Raw genomic sequence first — 21,751 nt, 5'->3', positions numbered from 1 at the left:
TCGGCGAAATGTGGCTATTCGTTCGAACGAAATTTATATTGATAATCAGAGGTTAAATTATTTAGCAAATGAAAGTGTGAATAAAAAGGTAAAATAATAATGCTTAATCTCATCTCTTCCTAATTTTTCTCTTTTTCTTTTTTCTTTTTTTCTTTTTGTCTTTTCTCTTTATTTCCTCTTTTCTTTTTTTTTGTCTTTTTGATGGAAGTTTTGATGAGATCTGTAGCTCTTAAAAGAGCTTATATGAAGCTGCAAACACAAAGATAACAGTTATGTGTCTAATAATGCTGTGTTTACTAATGGAAATTTAAGCTTGGATTTCGTACAATAACAAGATTATGCAGAAACGAAAAGAAAGCATTGTTGGCAGATGTGAATAAGATGGCACTCGCGGATAAAAGAGCATTATTAGACGTAACCAGCACTTGCAAGATTTATATTAGCTTCTGAGGCCGGTATTCATAGTTGTAAATTTATACACAATCTTCGATTGAGAGCATAATTAATTACAAGTTCGTATTCATGTGACGTTATTCGTCTGTTTGGATGTATTTCTTGTGTGAAATAATGTAAGAAGTGCAAATTGAGACGATTAATCGGAGATCAATGAAGCTACAATGATATTTCAAACGATGTTAAGCTATAAGTACCGGCCTAAATTTCGACTCGAGTATTTCCCGTCCGTTAAAAACGGATATTTCCTATATAATAAATAATTTGACACACCTTGAAAATATGTATCGTTGATGTATCGCTGCCCACGTCCTGTTGTCCTGCGTCCTGCGACTTTCGTTCTAGTTTCTCGACCCAGCTGGCTGCTCCGTCGTGCTGCACTGACACTGACACTCGCGTAGACACGACTCAATCGAAGACACACGAGTTAAATAATGCGATGCCGACGAGAGATTAATTAAGTACTCTCAAGGGAAATAGTTCAATTATCCACGACGAACAATAAATAACGTGGTCCCTAATGTCGCTCACCGGCCCGGGACTGAATAATCCGGAAAGGTTCGCGAGGTGCGAAGACAAATTTGAACCGCCTTGCGAATGTTTTGATTGTGCGGGGCGACAACAGATAATGCGTTGACATACGTAGTCAGTGGTGTGCGTGTCGCTCGCCAGCCCGGGACTGAATGATCCAGAAAAGTTTACGAGACACATTTGACCTCTTTGAAGGTTCCGGATGTTGCGACTGTTGATTCGCTGTTGGTTCAGTCGACCGGTGTTCTTTGATGAGCGACGACCGTTGGCAATGGTACAAGATGTATTTACACTTCTTGCCACAATTGTTGTAGTGCTCTCTCGCGCCGTACACTTGTTTCTATAACCAAACGTTAAATTAAACGCTTTGAGTGAAGTATTATAAGCGCTTGAGAAAAACGTCGAGAAATAAAAGGCGTCTAGAGAAACGCGAGGAAGACAGAAGCGAAACAAAAATTTCTATATGTTTAACGGAGCATCGCGCCAACATGTCGGAGCATGTAGGCAGCATCAAAAGGCGACATTAGCATCTGCGGGACTTACAGCAGATTCCAAATTTCGACTCGAGCGTAGTTTCGGCACCGATTCGTCTGACACTGTGTCAGTTAGACATACTCGTTGACCTCAAAACCATTGAATCTCGAGAGGAACTGCGTAGAGTGGAGCGCTCGTATCGCGCCCGAGTAATATAGCGAAAAGTTTTTCAAATTAGAGAGCGACGCGGTTTGTTTGAAGCAGCCGTTTTTCGCGACCGCGGCTGCATACAAATCGCGTCATTGTGCCGCCACTTGAATATTTTTATCTCGGAAATATGCGATCGAAAGGATTTTCTCCCCGTACTCTCCCCGCAGCGGCGCGGCGCCGCTCGCCCGCTTGGTTTAATTTTAGTTTTCATGAATTGTTCCGGCCATGAAGTGAGGTGATACGTGACATACAAGCGTTTTTTGCAACTGACGCACATAGAAGGCTGTATTGACTGTATCGCGTGCCACCCTTTTCCACGCGTTTTCATCGTCTTCTCTCTCTTTCCTCATCAAGCCATTCCCCTAAATTTCGTCGGAGCATGCAAAAAAAAGTATCGCGGGCGATGTATAGGAGAGTCGTGACTTTCTCTCTTTCCCTCTGTACGACTTTTTTCTCGTTTTTCCCCACCGCGTGCGCGCTCCTCCCCTCCTCACGAGTGGAACTGTAACATTTTCCAAAAAAGGGAAAGAGAGAGAGAGAGAGGGAAAAAATATCGTCACGCGACATGAGCGTGGAATTTTTCCACGTGAAAATGGTCTTTTTGACCATCAGTTTACCGAGAGATTTATATCGTTCCGCAACACACACGCGGCTTATTCAAATTCATAGTCTTTGCGTCACTTTTGAAAAGATTAGAGCTGTTTGATCGCGATATTGATATAAGTCGAATATATGGAGCTCTCGTTTCCGCGCAATAGCTGTCTTCTTTTTTCCATCTCTTCCTTCTTTTCTTTCTTTCCTCCTACATTCAAGCACGCAGTTCGCTGATTTTGTCGCGAGGATCGGAAGCGACTACGAGACGAATTCGCTTCGTCGAATTACCCCGGAAAATTCTGACTTTTTATCTCCTTGCCCATTATTTTATTGAAAAAAACGTCACAACGATGCACTCGTCGGATAGACAGCGAGATTAATTTTGTTTTAGAGCGTGAGGGATGATTCGGGAGTAACGTGGAGGGAAAGATTTATGAGGAGCAAGCGTTTTCACAACTGAAACACACCGCGTCGCTCCTTTTTTTCTTTTTTTCTATTTTCTCCGCACACTACCTCCCTCCCTCTCTCTCTCCCTCTCTCTCTCTCTCTCACTGTCTCTTTCTTTCTCTCGCCCTCTCAATCTCTATCCTTCCGTGCCTCTTTCTCGCTATCTTCTTTATCCAGCAGTGCAAAGAGAAAAGCTCCACGGCGGGAAACTCCTTTCTGCCTGCAGCTGCATCTCGCGAGTTAATCTCGGTTTTGGGTAGGCGAGAATTTTTCCAAGTGCTGAAAACTTTTTTCCTTTCTTTCTTTCCTCACCCTTTTCCCTCTCTCTCTCTCCCTCTCTCATGGTTTACGTTTTTTCTGTGCAAGATAACGGCGCGAATGGAAGAGCAACGGAAGAACAATCGCTCGGCGCGCGTGATACTCGTCCATTTCCGATGTTCCGACGGAGTCGACGGTGTGAAATGAAATTATAACGATCCGATCGGGCGAGCGCGCATTCAATTAAACTAACGACCTTGCCGATGATTTCACGCAAAACTATAATGTTACACGCGAGCTGCCGCGCTAAACAAATCGATTTGGACGATTTAATCCTGGTCGGCGCGCGGTTCGATCGTTGGTTACCGTCGCTTCGCTAAAGCGCGCGGATGTCGTGCGGAAGGGAATAAACAAGCGTAAAAAGGAAGAGAAGAGCGCAGAAGCGAAAAATTTGTCAGACACACACCCGCGTGCGCGCTCACGATCGATCGAACGTCATTACGGAGAGATTTACAATCGCGTTTTCCTTTTTTTTTTCTTCTCCGGTCCGAAAGGAGAGAAAGCCTGCCGTCTTTGGTTTTCCCCCTTCCTCTCTCCCTTTCTCTCTCTCTTTTTTCCCCCTTTGATCGGATGTAACGGGTGTCGATGCGTCGATTTATAAGGCGCGGACGTTCTCCGCAACTGACGCACAAGGAGCACCATTTGTCTCGGGCTTTATTTTCTTCCACGTTCTTCCCCTCCATTTGTCGACTCCTCTCGCGTCCCCGGCAGCACGGAAAAAAGCTCTTACGATTATAGGTACTTTTTCAATCTGGATCGACGGAGCTAATTTCGCCGCTCGCGCTAGATCCTTCTGTCCCCGCACCGCACTTTCTCTCTTTCTCTCTCTCTCTCTTCTTTCTCCCCTGCGGCCTTTTTTCCGCCGCTCTTGCGCCGGACAGTGAAATATTCCTACCAAAACCGAGACCCCTAAGTATATACCTCGCACGCGGGATTTTCTTGAGCTATTCAAGTACGCGAGACTGCACCGCGAGCGGATCGTGCGAATCGCGCACGGGACGTGTCTCGCGGTCGGATACGGTTTCTTCTCTTCTTTTCGTTTGTTTCGAACATTTCCGCGATGTAGCCGCCGCGTCACGCCGAATAAATTGTGCATTTACCTTTATTGTGGAAATTAATTCGCTTGTTCAAACATATTATTTTCTCGCTCTGTATTTGGCGACGTTACCGGGAAATTGGCACGATCCGAGTCATGTTAAATCCCGGTTTATTCGCCTCTGCCGATCGCTGATTTTTCTTTGTGTTTAACTCGACCGCTTTACGACTGACCAAACGTAGCTTATAGCTCAGGAAGATAGAGAGAGAGAGAAAGAGAGAGAGAGAGAGAATATGGGCGGGGAAGAGAGTCGAACGACCTCGTATTAACCGTAGAGATGCCTACTACGATCGATCCGTCTCGCGCGAATTCTGCAACGTACTTCCGGCAGACGTTATTTATTCGCCGCTGGAGGAACGTTTCAGCCGTGGACTGACTCTTCTGTGCAAATTGACAGTTTCGACCGATAGTTCGGAATAGTTGCGCCGTGTGCGCCGAGACCGCGAAACGAATGCCGGCACGATTGCTGCGTGCTTCTCCAGAAATGCACTTCCGGCACGTCCTTTCGATTAATCCGACAGCTTCGGAATTCGTTGGAAATAGTTGTCCAAGAGTTGGGGCGCGCCGAGTTTCACAAAGCCCGCGAAAAATCGCGGAGGAACGAGGCGCTCTTTCCGTCTTCCAGCGTTTGATCGCGCCGATTGTGGGATACGAGAGACGAGGCGCGTCGGGATGAGACGATACGAGCAAACACCCAGAATGTTAAATGACGCATATATTAACCCTTTGGGGCACAGTGGTTTCACCGTGAGATCTCCTATTAGAGCCAAATCATAGCTTCAGGCACAGAGATCTCGCAACGAAACCACCACTCAGCTTGCGCATAGTGATGGAAATATTTTGTCGCGCGGTGTTTGCATAGCGAAACATTTATTCTGTAAAAATGGGAAAATAGAAAAAATCAAAAGGAATGATCTTTTGGGTTGTCATTCTAGATGTGATATGAATATTTTATCCGAATTTTGAAAGTTCGGTGCTTCAAAGGATTAAACTTGGATTAAATGTTTCATTAAAATTCGCAGCGACCAATTTGATTGAGTGCACGATTCAAAATTATTTAGCGATATTGCGAAAAGCGACATGACGAGAATCCCACAGTTTACCCACGTTAGATCAATTCTATCTCGAGAGCGATTTTATTAACGTGTATCTATATTTGTTACACGACATATATATTTATCGATCATTTCGATATTAATAAAGAATATTAGAGATATCGCGGAGGTTTGCATTCGATACTTAGCTACGATTTCCATGCCAATCTATTTAACTCGTATATATTCGACAAACATATTCCTACACCCACAAGTATTCGTGCAGTCCACGCCATCAAAAGTACACGTTAATTGACTGGACTTCATTAATTATACGCAACGAACATATAATTAATAAAACCCCCAGAAACGGAGGAATTTGGAGAAGCTGTTGCCAGCATCTTGTACACATCATTTCGAATTTGTAACAATTTGTTATTACTTGTAAAATTTGTAGTTGTATTGTATATACTCGCATTACTAGAGCGATATTTTAATTGGTCGCAGAGTTCTATCTAATTCTGAACGAAATATATTACTTGAAAAAGAAATTTTTTTCAGTTTTCGACAAACATGTGGGTACCAGATATGACTATCAGATTATCTCACACGGACAAAAAGGTTGGTTAAATTAACCAAATATCTGGTCGAATATGAACGATCCAGAAATTCCGATTGAAGTAACCCGAATTCTGTTTAAATCAACCAAAAATCTTGTTAAACAGAATTCGGGTTACTTCAATTGGAATTTCTGCATCGTTTATATTCGACCAGATATTTGGTTAATTCAAACAAATCTTTTTTTCCGTGCAATATTTCACTTGAATTTACTCTTTATTCTCATCTCATCCTATTTTTTTTTATTTTGCCGTTGTTGGCGTTGGAAGATGAGATTAGAAGCTCTTAAAAGAGCTTAAAGAGTTGATGGGAAGCTGTGAAGACAAAGATAACAGTTATGTCTAATAATGCCGTTTACGCGACAGAGACTTAAATTTAGCCTCGGCAGTAATGCTACTTACAAGGAGATTTAAAAATCTTAGATCTGTGCAGTAACAAGAATAAGCAATAACAGAAAAAAGCATTTGCAAATGTAAATAAGATCGTATTCGCGATTCACGGAGCATTATTGGACGTAAAACGAATCAACATTGTCGAGATTAAAATCAGATTCTATGGCCGGCATTCGTGCTTGTGAATTATTTACAATCTTTGACTGGGAGCATGATTGATTACAGATTCATATTCATCGCCCGTTATTTGGATCAATATTTGTCGTACGAAATAATATAACAATAGGTACAGTGTATAAATATAAGTATAGTATCGACGACCAATCTAGGATTAATGAAGCTATAATTATCGATCGAATGACGAGTGACCACGAATGCCAGCCTAAATTTCGACACGGGTATATCTTTGTTCTCGGCAAGTTCCTCAATCGCCCAAAAACGGAAAGCTCCTGCATAATAAATGACCGGCACACCTGGCAATATATGATGTATGCCCACCACGTCCCAACGTCCTGCACCGTGGCCTCTCGATTCAGCATCCTGATACTCGTACTCACACTCGCGCGATTCGATCAAAGATGTGTTAAATAGCGCGACGCCAACGAGAACCTGATTAAGTATCTCAAAAGATCCGACAAATTTTTTACTTTTATCACTCGGACGAGATGATAAACAATGTTCCGATATTCGTAGTCCGTGGTATACACGTCGTTCGTCGGCTCGAGACATACTGAACGCTCGAGATAGGACAAAGATGAGTTTAACCGTTTTGAAGGTAATGTTTTGGTAGTGTATTCTTAGTAACATTCAGCCTAGGAGGGGGAAGGGGAGAGGCACGGCGGCTGGCGATCGACGCGGGTTGATAAGTCCCTTTTGCTTGTTATTGTTTTGTTATTGCGATGCATTCTTTTTCGTACCGAGTGATACATTACACTTTCACAAAATGTTTTACCGAAATATTTAATCGAACTCGCGATGGCTTCGCATTAATTAACACTCGGGTTTTCCCTGATAGAATTGCAGCAGAGCGCCGAATCGGGAAGCCAGAATGTGGGCAGGGATATATAATATATTTTAGATGTATATATAGATATATAAATGTATTAATTCTGTGTATGCATTTCCAACGCTAAAAAGGAAAGGAATGATTATAAAGAAATCAAATTTCCTGTCTGTTTATCTACCAATTATACCACTTGAACATTAATTATTGTTAGATTATATATATATATATATATAATATTTGTTTAATATACATATTCCCTATTTGTAGTTAAACAAGTTACTTATAATTAACACATTGTGTATATTGAATTTAAAAATATTAAAATTAAAATTAATAAAAATTGAAAAATTAAATTCAGCTAGAGTACTGAGATAATCGAACTAAATAATTCTGAAATTCTTCTTCAAAGGCGATTTTCAACATGGAGAAAACGATATTAAGTAATTATTTGTAATATCAAGGTAGAACAATAGCTTGTACAATCTCTTCCAAGTTAAACGGAATTTGAAGTGTTAGTGGAACTAAAACTTCAACTCGAACATTTAAGATACGCAAAGCACGATCGTTCAATTTTAGTTATCGAACACCGTGAAACGTACGTGGAACCAGTTTAGCCTGTATCGCGAAATAGACACACGTGTTCTTTCGGTTTTTTCCCCCGTTAAGCGTATCTCTCTTTTTGCGAGAAACGATACCTGAGCTATTTCGCCTGGCGACGGCTGGCGAGAAAAAAGGAGCCTTCCGAGTCGAGGCGCCGCGTGGCGATCGTAAGCGGCGCGCGATCGTTAGATCGCTGCATAAATTATCGTGCGTTGGCCAAAGTCAACATCCATAAATTGCACGCGGCAAAAAGCGATCGCGCGGACGATTTTGCCGCCGACGACGGCGGCGACGGCGGCCGCCGTAGAGGGCGGCGAGTGGACGCGAGTGGCGCGCTGTGCTATTACGAAGGGCTTAATTAGAACCGGGACACGGTTCTCTACCTGCCGAGTAACAAGTGCTAGCCGTATTTCCGGCACGGCGCAGCGGACTCAATTACACTGGCTTACAACCTTTATTTAGCAGGTGTAAGCTCGGTCGCCTCGCGACGACGCTAATCGTCGGCTCGTACGACTAATCTCTCCCGATCTAGTGGCCACTCTGCCGACGTAAACGATCGCTTATGTACAGTAAGAAGTTCGAATACGCCTTGAGATTTCGAGAAAGTGAGAAAAAAGTAGTAGTCCCGAGTAGAGTCGCGTAGAAGGAGGAGGAGAAGAAGAGAGGAGAGAAGAGAAGAGAACTTCTTCAGCAGTCGCGTTGCGGATAGAAAAGTATCCGCGAAGCTCGCCTCCTTGGGGCGATCTTATGTATTATGAAGGAAAATGTTGCTACAACGCGCAAATACACACAGAAAAAGATGTGCTGCATTCAAGTAAATAATGTTACTTGTTTCAGGAATTTCGTAAGTTTATATATCCGTAAATCTATCGCGAGTGAATCGTAAGCATCAAATTTATTCAAATCCTGAATCCTAGTAAGAGATTAGCATTTTTCAATAGAGAATATTAAATTGAAACAAAAATATGGTTTACCTATTTCATAGAGTCAACTTTTTCTCCAACCAAGATTTACAATATTTTCGTAAAGAGCACAAATTCGTATTTTCGCAGAATTCTTATTATTAAAAAAATATATTTTTTTATTGGAATCACAAGGGGAGGGAAGTAATAAAATAATGAGTAATCGTTTCTCTTAAGGCTCCTGGGTACTCGCATCGTCCATCTCTTTATTCTGACGTAATGACGTCAGAAACGAGAAAACGCATGCTAAAAATTTTTTGCGAAATGCGTCAAGATAAAAAGATATTTTTAGCATGCATTTCCTCGTTTTTTACATCATTGAAGAGAGATGGACAATGCGAGTACCCAGGAACCTTAACAGTAGGACGATATATTTCTGCGTGTACGAATGCGCTCCAATGTGGAACCGATAATTCTGCACCCCACGAAAGCCGCTTGTCAAAATATCAGTTTTCCCCTTTCGTCGAATTATTGCGAATTCAATCGAAAATGTGGAAGAATAACATCACGGATAATTTTTTAAATTTCGGACAAAGGGCTGCCTGTCGTTTCGTATTAATTTCGCGAGTGGTCGACTAGAGTGCAAACGAATGATAAATCTTCATCGTTCATCGCCTGTAATTTTTTCCCTCCTCTCTCTCCCTTTTTCTTTTTTTAACGAGCCCTATTTGAGCGAAAAGCTTCAATATGATATCGGGATATTTAACGTCGAAAATGATGAAAGGCAAACAAACGTCTAATCGAATTTGCACTACGAAAATATCGAGCGCAGAGGCCGGTCGAGTTTTCCGGCAGCGTCCGAATCGTTTCGTCGCGAGGCTCGCGAATTCTGGACAATCCGATTTCGTCGCCGGCCGCTCGCTCGCTTGTAATTCGCGCGTACACGCGGCCGCATAATTGCGCGCGATTAGGACCGAAAGGACGAGCATGTGGTAAAGCGCGACCATATATTGCGTTGCAGGGACGCTGCGCTCGTTTAGACGCGTAGAGAGCTGCAACCAAGTGCACCGGTGAGAATCGAACGAGAAGATATCGACCTCTCGTCTGTGTATATATGTGTATGTGTGTGTATATTTGTGTGTGTATGTGCTTGGCAATCCTGTGATCGCACCGTCCGGTGAATTTCATTAAACTGCCAAAATGGGAATTACGCATTTGGCGGTGTGCTCGACACACTCGCCTTTGGCAACGCGTCGTTTTGCCAAGTCGCAACGGTCGGTTAGATCACGGCTGATAATTACAGAGTTCATTCTTTGGTTCATATTTCCTTCATCGTTACGGAATTGTCGAATCGCGGGTGATTTGAAAAGCGTCAACGCGCCGACGGGAAATGGAGGGAAATTGCGAAATGTCTCGTCCGTTTTCAGGACAACCATCTGAGAATTTCCCGTCGTTCTGTCGAGAAGGAAAAAACGCGTTGAGCAAACAGTTATGAGAGTCTTTGGGCTTCTTATTTCTTACTTATTATTCACGTCTAGTCGGCTGCAAAATCGGTATGTACCATCGAATAAAGTTTTAAAGCTTCAAGCCGGCGGAATGAAGAACCGACATGTGTGTGCCCCGTGATCGGTTATAAATATATAAACATTAATTACCGTAACAATATATATGTGTGTATTCTCTTACAAGTAAACCTACCCAAAAGTTACACTCCGATTTCTTTCTAATTTGGCACAGGTGTAGAAATACAAAAAATATTTAGCTCAAATTTTTTTCATTTTGGCCCAGTTTGAGTTTCACGGGCAGTTCATAGCTTTTTTAATGTTCTCACTCCTATCAGTAACAAAAATGCGTAAGAAATAAAATTGGATATAAGGTATAGACGTTTTTGGTTTGCTGATTATGAATATGAAGTTAAGTGTGTAAAATTATTTGTATAAATAATAAAATGTTTAAACAAAACATAAAAAGTTGAAAAAATTGTTTATACAAATAATTTCTCGGTTTGACCGAGATATGAATCATTTTTGACTAATTTAGCACAGATTTGAAATATTTCGGTTGAAATCTCGGTTAAATTTAGAACGATTCATATCTCAACTCTATGCCGATTTTGTTAAAATTTTAATTAAAATTCCCGGATTTTGGTTTGGTCGAGATTCGAATCAATTTTGACTAATTTAGCACAGATTTAAAATATTTCGGTTGGAATCTCGGCTAAAGAAATCTAGAATGGTTCGTATCTCAGCTATGTCAATTTTGTTAAAATTTTAATTAAAATTGCCGGATATCTCTCTCAGTTTGGCCAAGATTTGAACCATTTTTAACTAATTTAACAAATTTGAAATATTTCGGTTGGAATCCCGGCTAAAGAAGTTTGGAATGGCTCGTATCTCAGCTATACCGATTTTTTTTTTAATTTTAATTAAAATTCCCGGATTTTGGTTGGGTCGAGATTCGAATAAGTTTTGTCTAATTTAGCATAGATTTAAAATATTTCGGTTGGAATCATGGCTAAAGAAATTTAGAATGGTTCGTATCTCAGCTATGCCGATGTTGTTAAAATTTTAATTAAAATTGTCGGATTTCTCTCTCGGTTTGGCCGAGATTCGAACCATTTTTTACTAATTTAGCATAGATTTAAAATATTTCGGTTGGAATCTCGGCTAAAGAAATTTAGAATGGTTCGTATCTCAGCTCTATGCCGATTTTGTTAAAATTATTTAACTATATCTTGTATTCAATTTTATTTCTTATGCATTCTTGTTGTACTTGATGATAAGAGTGAGGACATTAAAAAGCTATAAACTGCTTGTAAAACTCAAAGTGGATCAAAAGAAAAATATATTTTTCTTAACCTAAATATTTTTTGTTCTTCTACATTTGTGTTAAATTAGAAAGAAAGTGTACCTTTTGGGTAGGTTTACTTGTTAGTTCAAAATAAATCTTTCTTTCCAAATTTCACAAATATTACCGTCTATCACTTCTGCTTCTGTCGTAACCGATTGCATGCGCGTACACATGTCAGCAGTAGCTTTCGATTTTGACAACTCGAAGCGTTGCAATTTTATCTGATAAAAAGTACGCGAGCCGATTTGCAACTGACTGGCCGACACAACAGCTTTTCAACACGCTATATAATTAGATAATTAATACTTTCTGATCGCACAGACTCGTTTCTGCACTGAGAAGGAAAAGGTGGCTGAACTAACGAGACTTTGCTTGAACGAACAAAATTCGTTCGAGCGAACATCCAGTTGATCGAACGAATTATACAGTTGCTATAATGAGTTATTAACCGATTCGATGATTGCGACTTGGTCAGTGACTGTATCAACGTAACTTATGAGTATTGTTTAAATAATTAATGTAGCACTAACGCGAGACTTGTTCGGTAGATGCAATATCTCTTGGATTGACCGCCAAGTTTGTAAACTGCTTTTTCCTCTTTGCATAATCAATAAATGATATATCAGCGCCTCGTACAGTCAGTACAGCCAGAAAATTCGAATCACCTAATTGCATTATGTATCAAGGCTATTATGCCGGTTTGTGTATTGCTTCTTTGCGCAACGTCAATTTCTGTTAGTAAACGGAATTCGCGCAGGCCGGCGCCAGAACTAGCACTTAATTGATTTATTAACATTGCATGCAAAAACGCTGCCAAACGAAAAGTTTTGCACGGCGAATAATTTAATAGGTTTAACGCGATAACACTCTTGTGAAATTCGGCAATATGTCATCCCGCCCAAATTTCTCACTGAAAACGCTCGCCCGCTTCCAAAGTTTCGAGAGAGCTTGAATAAATATGATTTTTATTAGTCGTCGCGTGTACATCAGTGCTCGTACGTTTTACACTCGCAGCGCGATGCAGGTACGTTTCGTCGGCGATTTTATAAATGACGGAATTTCCCGTATTACTTTCGCAGGTAAATATTTCAAAAAGCACGACGTGATTTGACCGGTTATTTCGAAAAGGTAACGCGCATGCTTGCTCGTTTCAGATATAGGCAAAGGAAAAGCAAAAATCGTCGTTTGCACAGAGTAATATCAGGTAACTTTTAAATATCGGTCAATTGTACATATATATATATATATATATATATATATATATATATATATATATATATATATCGTGTCGGGATTATTTCAAACACACTCGAAAAAAATAACCAAGAATATTCCGATATATTTTCTCAAATATACCGATACTCTTCTTTGCTTCCTTTAGTTTCCAGCACATGTTACCTCCTCGAAATAAACGATCCAATCGTGCTGCATGGCAAAAGGAGAAGTTGAAAAATGTTGTCCGTTGTAATGGGAGAACAGCATTTTCCTGATCGAATAGCGATCGCGCTCGTAAAACAAACGGAGAAACGTGCTCTCTCTCCCTCTCCTTTCCGCCGGGAGAGAAACAAAACGAGAACGCCGAATTTTCCGATAAATATCGGACCGAGATGAGAGGAAGGCGGAGAGGAGGAGGTTGGGGGGCATAGTTAATTCCGCCGCGTCAGCAAAAAGAGTGCGCGGCATAAATGTCCGTTCCATTAGCGGCCACTTTTTAATTGGTCGCGATTAGTGCCCTCCTACTTATTTCGGTATGCGGCGCGCGCGCACACATACACAGAGACACGACAGCGAAAATCGAATTATTAATCGTGTTCGGAATGCGATAACCGGCGCCTGATAATTCGTCGCCGACGCGACTTCATTCGCGCGCGCGCGCGTTGGTGTTTCTCGTTGGTATTTCGGGCGACTACATTTGATCAAAATAAATGATGAAGGTGCAATTAAGAAAATTACAAAATGGAAGCGAGATCTATACGGAACGAAAGAAAAGCCATGATCATAACGCGGAAAGATAATGTACTAAATAATATTAAGATAATGACGATGAGCCCGAAAATGGAAAAAGAAAGATGGCAATTGACGGAAGAAGAGGACTATCCTGACATCAAAAGCCAAAATCCACAATGTCCTTCGGGCATATAGCAGCAGGAGCATACAGTACATATATATATATATATATATATATATATATATATATATATATATATATATAAAAGTATGAAAAAAAGAAAGCAAAATATTATAGCAGATAAAACACAACGGTATAAAATTAGAGATGGAAAGAGAAGGCAGAAAAAGCCAATGAAATTCTTAAATTCCTCAGGAGAGCGTGATGAAATTTTCGCGACATTCTTCATAAGAGATCGATATCTCTTGCGCGCTTCAAAAATTTCTAGATTACGTCTCCTCACGCCGCGCCGTTCCACGCAAAGACAACGAAATATCTTCTTGCATAAATCCTCAAGTCTTAGGAAGGAGAAAGGAAAAGAAAATTTCTGACAGAATGGCGGGCGATTAAAATCGCAGCGCGCATAAAATTGAATTTCGTCATGCGATATTTCGAAAAGGTGGCGGTTTATCATTTGTTAATGTCACGTCAATGAAATGCACGCTCGTGTTAACGATGATTTATAACAGATAACAGCCGCGGCCGCACGAGACGAGCTCTGTTTGCAGCGGTCTCGTCGGTCAAACGATAGTTTCCCCGCTTGAAAATACACGGAAACAATGGCGTTCGTCCACAGTAAACCAACTCGTTCACTCTGCCTTTGTCTCTCTTCTTTTTCTCTCTCTCTCTCTCCCGCTCTCGATTTTCGAAATATCTCAGTTTCCGAAATCCTATGGACCGTACCGTGGCCTGGCGAGGCGCCGGCTGCGTTACGGTCGACTGATCTTCAATATCATCGTACATAGCATCGTAAACACGCCGCGAGGAGTTACGCCACGTTTAATTAAACGGCATATAGCGCCAATAACGCGAGACATACCGCGGATAAGAACGCTATCCCGTGCAACATTTTCGTAATCTCCGGCGTATTTGCGCAGGAGATACCGGAAAATCGACGGAAGGTGTTGTTACTAAGTACGCGCGCGCGCCCGCGCCTCGAAAATTCGGAATTAATTTCTCCTTTGCCAGTGACTAAAGCGCCGTGATGAAAAACCCCCCGTCCCGGTGCATCCGTGGAATCTTTACAAATCTCGAGGACACGATGTCTCTCGCAATTAGCGACTGAAGAGAGAGAAGATACCCGGATAAAAATTCCGCTCCGGGTGAAGTTTGCTTCTGAATGGCACGACGAATGATGATCGCGGTATTCTTGGTCGCGAAATTCCATCCCGTCTTTCGACTCGAGACGTATTGGCGAAGCTGGTTCACCCGAAATGAATTGATACGAACAAAGAAAACTTCGATATTCGCTCGCGATGAATTAGCCCGGCTATAGATAATGCACGGGATGTGCTGGTCGATCAACAACAACTTTCTGTGTTTCGTGCAATTTATAATTGGTTTCTCCTTAGCGGAAATTTAATAGCAAACTTAATGGATAAGATTACCACGACTGTAACATCGTAATTTAACGTTGTACGGTTAAAGTTGAGGGATTTCAGCGAGCCCAAGCTTTTACGGAAGTATCAATAAGTAACAGTACGGTACTATATGCGAAAGCTATTCATATCGGACTTTATCTTAGCAAAGTTTTAATAGTAAAAATTTATATATATATAATATCATACTAAGAGAACACAAACTTGATTAAACTGTCGATTAATGATCATGCAATAAAACACCAAAGTATATCCACGTATACATACATGTATTTACATATCTATATGTGTTAAAGCTGATGAGTAAAAAGTTTGTTTGAAATAGAAGTTTGCGGACAGATTAGAAGTTACGCGAAATAAGTTTGCCTAAGAAATATCCTTTCGGAGAAGCTTCTTCGAAGAATAAAGTCTCTTCATCCGTTCTCACGGCTGTCTGATAAAATATAAGTATCGTTCGACCACAGGTATAACTCTAAATCATCGCGCAGAGAGATCTACCACCGACGAGATGATAAATCGCTCGCTTTAGCTCTTCTTTCTGTCTCTTTCCTCCTGCTCAAGAAATTATATTTTATGCACAGTAAACGCGCGGAGAGAAAGAGAGAAAAAAAAGAGTATTTCCAGGAAAATAAATGCTTGATTCACGACGTTATTCGTGCATGCTCGCAAACTTTTCCCCATTTCTGAACATTTCAACGACTATAACGATAGCCGGTCATTGATGATTACGTTTTATGTTTCAGGTGAGTCCGTCGCGCAGGAATCTGTTTGCCGATACCGTGCCCGATTACCGTAAGATAAATTCTAATTTCTGCGACAAATGTCGCGCGCGAGGCAAACGCGCGAGGCTGGTAATCGCCAAGTACAATTCGGAGCACGTAAAGGAGAAACACATCAAAGCGGAATCTCGATCGTTTCGCGGCTCGGGACGGAGACTTTGAATTTCACCGACGTGACCGTCGTGGAATCGCGCGCGAACGCGACAATATTAAATAAATAATATCTCAGCGCGCGCCGGGCTTTCGTTAAGTTTGCAATTTGTGGAAGGGAGGAGGGTTAAGACGAGAAGAAAAAAAGGAGGCGAAGAAAAGCCGGTCAACTTGCGCACGGTATGCGAATAAAAAGTGAGATAGATCGCCGAGATGTGGCACGAGGTAACGTTTATATGGCCGGTTCACGGAATGCGAATCAACTACGTTAGAATGATCAATCGCGACCGCCGATCGTAAACGTCGCGGAGTTAATTGGAAGTTCCACGGTGTAAAGTTCGCCAAGATTAACGTACGGCGCGCCGAGCCCGAAATTCGAATCACGTAAAAATGGCGTATTTCCTCTCGACGGTCGACTTAGCAATTTCCGAAACGATACTGCTCTGTTCGCGCCAGTGGCGGCCGCCGAAATTAAAACGTCTACCATGCTAATTAGCCCGCCGGCGTACGTATCGAGTTAATTTTCTCGCAACGCGAGACGTCCTAATAAAGTTGTCAAGCTTGAGGGACAGCAATTCGCTAGCTTTTAAACGCGTAATGCTTATATCAGTTAGAAATAATTTATTATGTTAAACTATTCGGCCACGAATCCCCGCTACTTTTTAACTTTGTGTGTGCTGGAGAAGAGATATTCTCCGAATTATTTTTGAAATGCAGTTCTGCTCTGAAAGTGGAGTGACCACCGCTAGTCATTCGAATAATTTTTCACTCATACAGAACGAATTCTCTATTCCGAATCGTCGAGTGAATATTTCTTTACAGAGATTGTAGAATGAATCTGATACACTCTTCATCGTCACAGGAACATAATCGCTCCAATCGATTGAAACTTTTGCTTATGCTAATTAGAATTCACTTTAAGCTTGGGTGAGACGTATACTCTTGCTAGCTCGCGTAGCCGGTATTTTCATTGTCACTCTGAATGAAAATACTGCCACTTGTCGCTCGTTTCGCGTGAGACTCCACTCAAGGAAATTTGTGGAGTGTAACGGTAACTTTGATCGCGTCTCGAGACGGACGAGAGAGTCGCATCTAACGGCCGATGCGTATTCCGTTCATTCTCATTTTCCGCAATGGTCTCCATATCTTTTCGATATGAAGGCAGCTAATTAAGCCACACGGATTAGCTTTTAAATAATCGAGACCCAGAGAAACGAGAGAGGTATGCAAATTTCCCGGGGAAGCAGGCTTCTTCTGCGGTAGCGCACGCGGTTTTCTCGGAAAACTCGCGTAAAATCGTAAGGTCGACGTGGCGCAGCACAGGAGAAAGAGTGAAATGAGGCATTTAGATAAATGTTTCTCTAGGTAGCCGGGCGCGCGCCATTAAAGCTCCTGCGACGAACAAACGCGATTAAAGCGCGATTTTTCCCTCACGTTCGCTAAGTTATTCCGTCCGTCGTGTCGAGCCTTCCGACGCGTTTTGATATTCTGACGGCGATACAGTCCGTTCTAGTTGTGTGATTTATGACCGACGGTTCCTTAATTTACGTTCCTACGCGATAAGCGTGCAACGCCCATTGGCCGAATCGCGTATCCACGTGTGCATGCACGCGCGCCACGGAGAATCGAGGGATAAAAAATATCCCTTCGATTTCAGGAATCCCACCGTCTGTTCTTTTCTCTCTTTTCCTCCCGCGAGAAAGAGGGGGAGATACAACAACGGGTTAAAAAAAAGGGAAGACACAATGACGTGACGTAAATCGTCCCGCTGAAAATGAACCAAACGCGCGTTAACGAAAACTCCTCACTGTCGGAATAAATGTAGCACTATCGTGATATCGAGGACTTCCGACCAAGTATCGGACGATCGGATCCAACGTAACGCGACTGTAATTCCACCCCACGAGTCTTGCCCGAAAGCCACGCGCGAACACGTTGCACGCACGAAAATATAATTTAGTACTGTCAGTTTTCCACACGGAGAGAACACCATAATTCTTCTTTCGTATAAATTTTTTTTCAATTTTTTTATAGTATCGAGTGGTATGGAAAAGTAGGTTGCCAATAAGATCTTGCTAAAGTCTTGCTAAAGAACATACCTTTCGACAGTACATTTTAATTTCTGAAGTATAAATAGCATACACAAAACGAAAACATAGTCAATTATTGCAGAGAGTGTCGTTCTATTCCTCTGTTAAAAATTCTATAATAATTTTTGTTACAAAATTCTCACCACTGCACTGACTGTTCTTAAAAAAAAAAGGGAAAACCAACTACCATTTACGTCTCACTTCTTCGTGCTAATTCATCTTCCGCGTGCGTCGAGCTTTTGAGAATTTCGGGACAACGCGCGGAATTATTCTTGTTAAAGCGACCGCTATAATTCATTCGCGCGAGACACGCGCTCGTTTCTCGAACGTAACGTAAGGCAACGTCGTCTGCGACGGACGGGCCAGCGACGGACGATAAGGACGGACGCATAATTAATCGCCGTCGTGCGAAATCCGCGACGCACGCGACGCTCGCGCGAGAAATCGAGAGAACGCGCGCGGGGCGTTCCTACGGCGATGCGTGTGCGGCGGGGGTGCAGCTTGCACGCGCGCTTGCGCTGCATTATTAAAGAACTAGATGCATCGTCGGGCCGGCGATAATTGCCAGCCATTAGTGCGAAGTACGAATAAATCAGGCGCGCCTCCGGCGACTCGTCGGCCGCTCGATAAGAGAACCGCATAGCGATGTGTCGCGCTCGGTGCTGCGTTCGCGAGTCGCGACTCCATGGAGAAGGGTGAGTCGGCGAAATCCCCGCGCGCGACTTAGCCCCCGGTCGTTAGGCCAGCTTATTTAAAAGCCGAGTGTTCCGACACCTCTCCGGCCGGCCCCGTGATGAATCGCTTTAACGTGACTTACGGAATTCCGTAAACATAATGCGCCACCTGCGCTCGATACCATTTGAGAATAATTAAAATATCATAAAAGCCGCGTGCGCGCGCCCCGACAATTATGAATAATCGATCCACGCGCGATGATTCGTGGCGTTTTATGGCTCGAGAATGAATCAGGAGTTCATTAATAAGAAAAGTTAGAGGTTGTAGGGCAATTATCGTGTCGCCGCGCGTTTTATTGTTAATATCCGTGGATATTACCTTGAATAATCTGAAAATAGTCGTGGAAGAAATTTTCTGAAATTTTTCTCTGTGTCTTTCCCAAGACCCGCGTACCTCGAAAGTAATAAATTCGTGAGCGCGATTCTAGATTCACGGAGAATTTTATAAAATCGAAAAGAATTTATATGAGAAAAAAAAACCATAATGTTCTCTGCGCATGTTAATCATTTCTCTTACACGTGGAGAGAATATTATAATTTTTTTTCTCATTTAAATTCCTTTCAATTTTCTTATGTTTTCATTACTCCAGGAATAAACTGTCGGTAAGATTTGTCTTGTTAAGGAACATAGTAGATTTCGCCAGAAACATGGCAAGTATTTTAATAGCACATTTCAGTTCCTAAAGTACACACAAGTAGCACATACGAAATGAGAGGATAGCGAATTACTGCAGAAATGTCGATCTGTTCCTCGATTAGAATACTCCATAGTAATTTTTACTGCAAAATTCTCTTCGTGTATTTTGATTTATCACGCGTTGAATTAATTTCTCTAATAAAGAAGTTACGAAGTTCCGTCCGCATAATCGTGCTCGCGCTTCGCGGTCGCTGTATTTTTCACGAAGTCGAATCTTCGCCGATTTTCCGGCATTCTGGCGGCATTTGAAAAATGCAAAGTAAGAATTCTCAAGAGAGACGCACTGGATAATTGATTATCGAACTCTCGCGAGCAGAAGAGAGGAGAGAGAGAGAATGAAAGAGAGAGGGAGTGAGAGAGAGAGAAAAAGAAAGAGGACAGGTTGTTATCGTCGGTTCGTTCGTTGTCGACTATTTCGCGGCGAGAGATTTACCGGTTTGCGGCGAGTACATTCGGCGAGAGCGTGCATCCGCGTCGCGCGCCGCAGCACCGAAGAATAAATTGAGGAAGTTCTCATATCGCGCATGGGCCGCATTGAAATACCACGCTTATCGCGCACGCGCATTTCTAAGGATCTTTTTTGCGCGCGAACGTCCGTTTAGCGACTCGTCGTCTCTCGTCGCTGCGGATAATATCCACGTTCGACAATCTCCCTCTCCTCCCCTGTCTCTTTCTCTCCTCGAGTGGAGCTTGTTCTCTTCGTTTGCGGGAAATGATCAAGAATCACCGCGGTAATTACATACACGCACACACAGCGCCGCTGGGAAAAGAATCGGGGATGCCTCTGTCTCGCGGTGGCATAAAACGAGGATTATTCCGAAACTTTCCTCCTTTCGTCGAGCATTCTCGCACATGAAGGATTAAAGCCATGACTCGCGTGCCGAGAAATCTGTTTGCAGCAGCCTCTCGCGTAAAACTGCTTTTATCGCTCGCGCATTCGCCTTTATCTCCGCGCAGGACCACCGATAAGATTAAAAGTTAAACGGGCATGAGATGAGAGCCGACGGCGCGCTCACGGCACCGACTAATTTTTGCAACCGGCAATTCCCGTGGCGGAATTGTTCATTTTTGGGAACGAGAGAGGGGGAGAGGGAGGGCAATCGAAATCTCGGCGTTTCCCGGCAGCAGCGCACACACTTCTGTGCGCACACAAGTCGTATCCCTAGTTTCGTGGGCGTTTAACGGCGGATGCAGTCGCAATGTACTCCATTGCGAGCTAAATTGAGAAACTTCTTGCATTAGGTATAACACAGCCGTGTGCAAGGATCTTGGCGTTTGAGGGAGATCGAGCCGTGTGCGACTACGTCTCTCCTTCTCTCTCTCTCTCTCTCTCTCTCTCTCTCTCTCTCTCTCTCTCTCTCGCCGTTATCGCTCTCGCAATCATAATCGATTCGAACCTCTGTATACCGACCGGCGGAGTCGAGCGCGTGTAATCAAGGATCTATGAAGCGAACGACACATGAAATTTCTGGATTTCACGGTTACAAGGATCGAGAGCTCCGATCAAAAGCGGCAGCACGTCTGAACTCTCGAGACTCGTCGCGATAAACAAGCTCCCGTAAATCGCGGAGCGGCATAGATAGATACGCGATATGTTAACGAACGGATTGTGGTTAGGTAACGAGAATTCTCTGGAATATCGAGAACTCTCTTCTCAATGCGCGATACCGGCGTGATCCTCCGCCTTTCAAGAGTCCGGAGCGAAGACCTCTTGCATAGAAATTTCCCAAGATTTTGCCAGACGCGATTAGAGGGCCAAAATCTGTCGCAAAATTGCATATCCCACTATGATATCGATTGGAAACCCCATTCTTATTACAAACATGAATTTTCTGTTTACAACAGATACAGAGTTACTATAGAAAATTTTTCAGTCGTAATATCAATAGCGAACTGCACTTTTTATTTATATGTAAATACAATTTTTTAGAGAATTATATCCACCAATAACAATCTTCTACAAATAAATCGTTACCCGAAATCGAAATGTAAAATATTAAAAGATATGCAGAGGTGGGAGGTCAAAGTACCTCGCTGTCCGGGAATCATCGAATCACGCGGGTTTCCAGTGGTTCTCCAATTTCGTGTGGGATCAATACGTGTCTGACGACATGCGACAATTTATTGTGATTTATTTGCATAATTATTGAAAGCGCGCTCACGTCGAGAGAGAAAGAGAGAGAGAGAGAGAGAGAGAGAGAGAGAGAGAGAGAGAGAGAGAGAGAGAGAG

General features: G+C 42.5%; 1 protein-coding gene and 1 long non-coding RNA gene across 10 annotated transcripts in view; one reads left to right on the top strand and one right to left on the bottom strand.

Moving 5' to 3' along the window:
- The window catches only part of LOC116846545 (nephrin-like), a 331,343-nt gene that overhangs the window by 178,195 nt on the left and 131,397 nt on the right, over nt 1-21,751 (top strand). The gene's annotated exons all lie outside the window — the stretch shown is intronic.
- The window catches only part of LOC116846617, a 179,024-nt gene that overhangs the window by 65,746 nt on the left and 91,527 nt on the right, over nt 1-21,751 (bottom strand). For all 3 annotated transcript variants that reach the window (XR_004378540.1, XR_004378541.1, XR_004378539.1), the window contains one exon: nt 727-1,324. This is a non-coding gene — a long non-coding RNA (uncharacterized LOC116846617). The remainder of the gene's footprint in view (nt 1-726; nt 1,325-21,751) is intronic.

This window comes from Odontomachus brunneus, unplaced genomic scaffold (genome assembly GCF_010583005.1).
Source record: "Odontomachus brunneus isolate Ranch 3 - 2012 unplaced genomic scaffold, Obru_v1 Obru_scaffold_004, whole genome shotgun sequence".
In the NCBI taxonomy this organism is placed as follows: domain Eukaryota; kingdom Metazoa; phylum Arthropoda; class Insecta; order Hymenoptera; family Formicidae; genus Odontomachus; species Odontomachus brunneus.
This window is presented reverse-complemented; position numbering and strand designations above follow the sequence as displayed.